The sequence below is a fragment of the Tenrec ecaudatus genome, unplaced genomic scaffold (genome assembly GCF_050624435.1).
Source record: "Tenrec ecaudatus isolate mTenEca1 unplaced genomic scaffold, mTenEca1.hap1 Scaffold_2558, whole genome shotgun sequence".
Lineage (NCBI taxonomy): Eukaryota > Metazoa > Chordata > Mammalia > Afrosoricida > Tenrecidae > Tenrec > Tenrec ecaudatus.
In genome coordinates, this window is record NW_027458736.1 from 1 (window position 1) to 2,188 (window position 2,188).

Here is a 2,188-nt window from a genome sequence, read left to right on the forward strand (position 1 = left end):
CTTCCTTTCATTTGCATCTGGACAAAAGGATTTCACACCAACCAACCTAATCTTCTGTTAGGTCACATCATTGGCAATTATTAGGCCTCACATGCCAATTTGACATGAAATATACAAGAGCTGGCTTACGGTCAACCCTCAGTACAACCAGGGTTCCTATATAATCATCCAAATTGGGATGAAATAGTATCTTACTGTGATTTGACTTGCATTTTCAAAATTCATGATGTGAACATCTTTTCATGTGATTATTAGCTACACACATCCTCTTTGGAGAACTGTTTATACTTTTGCCCATACGAAATTGATTACCTGAAATGTAATAAAAATTAGAAATAAAAATTTATTTACCTATTTTATTTTTTAAAGGATATTTCATTGCATTTTCAGTGAAGGCTTAGATGCAGTTTAGATTCTCTTTCCATAATGTCTACACAAGTTGTCAATTGACATTAGTTACATTCTTCACAATGCAATAGCATTCATTTCTGTTCAGGTTGTCCCATTTTCATTAATCTACTTTCCATTTCCCCATGTCTTCTCATCTTTTCTAAACAATAATTATTGACCATTTGACCTTATATAAGTGATTTTTTAAAGAAGCCTAGTACATACAAATGATTTCCTTTTTTTTTTTGTTTATTTGAGCCAAGCTATTACTTAGGTTAAAGTGGGTTGATTTTACTTGACAATTTAAAATTATCTTAGTGTAGTAGTCTCAACTGACTTTTAAGTATGGATTTTTAATGAAGCTTTTGATATTTTACTGAAGCAAAAAATGCGAAAATCTTCACCAATTTGAGTGTAATCTTTGGGCAGGGTCTGTGCTGATCTTTTTTGTACCATTCTGATTTTACTATATGTGTTTCTAAAACTGGTTATATGTGGATTTTTAAAAAGGAATTTGCCATTGTGTTTCATAAATTTTTTTTCTATTTTATCAGTATCCAACTATGTGAAATTAATGAGAACAGTTGGTAAGTGGGCAGAATAGGACTGTGGTGTGTGTACACTCATAATCTTTTTTTTAAATCATTATATTGGGGACTCTTACAGCTCTTGTCATAATGCATAGATATATTATGTCAAGAACATTTGTACATATGTTGCCATCATCATTTTCAAAACATTTTCTTTTCACTCGTAATCAGACGTCCTGCTTTTGGCGGGACAGTCCCGATTTTTAACAATTGTTTCCGCATCCCGCGGCATTTTTAATAAGTCCTGATTTTGGAAAAGAATGCACAAGCTAGGTTATATGGTTTTCAGCTGCCATGTGGCTATTTCACCAGGATATGAGTTTTATCAATGGTGTCCCGCTGGTGTCCCGCTTTACCAATGTTAAAATCTGGTCACCTACACCAAGTGCTGTCTTCCTTCATCCACTTTTATGTTGTCTGTCCCCCTTGGAGTGGGTTATATGTTGATCATAGTGATTGGTTCCATATTTCTCCTCCCAACTTCCCCTTCCTTTTCAGGTGTCACTGCTCTCATTATTGGTCCTAAGAGGGTTATCTGTCCCAGATTCCCTGTGTTGTGAGCTCTTATCCGTAGCAGTGTACATGCTCTGGTTTAGCCGACTTGTAAGGTAGAATTGGGGTCATGATAGTGAGGGGGAAGGAAGCATTAAAGAACTAGAGGAAAATTGTATGTTTCATCAATGCCATACTGCATTATGACTGGCTCGTCTCTTCCTTGTGACCCTTCTGAGAGGGGATGTCCAATTGTCTACAGATGGGTTTTTGGTCTCCACTCTGCACACCGCCTCATTCATATTGATATAATTTTTTGTTCTGGGTCTTCGATGCCTGATCCCTGATCCCATCGACACCTCATGATCACAGAGATGGGTGTACTTTTTATATGTAGGTTTTGTTGCTTCTCAATTAGGTGTCCACTTATCTTCAAGCCTTTAAGACCCCAGATGCTTTATCTTTTGATAGTCAGACACCATCAGCTTTCTTCACCACATTTGCTTATGCACCCATTGTGTCTTTAGCCATCTTGTTGGGAAGGTGAGCATTACAAAGTGTTCTTGCATTGAGGGAGTACTTGTGTAGAGGCCCAATATCCATCTACTACCTTAATACTTAACATTTAAATATATATACATAGATCTATTTCCCTATCATTGTATATAAATATATTTACATATATACATGCCTCTATTTAGACCTTTAGAAATATC

General features: G+C 36.0%; 1 pseudogene; it reads right to left on the reverse strand.

Annotated features, from left to right (window-relative positions):
• Positions 1-774: 774 nt before the first annotated feature.
• LOC142436396 (U6 spliceosomal RNA) lies at positions 775-875 on the reverse strand (annotated as a pseudogene).
• Positions 876-2,188: the final 1,313 nt, after the last annotated feature.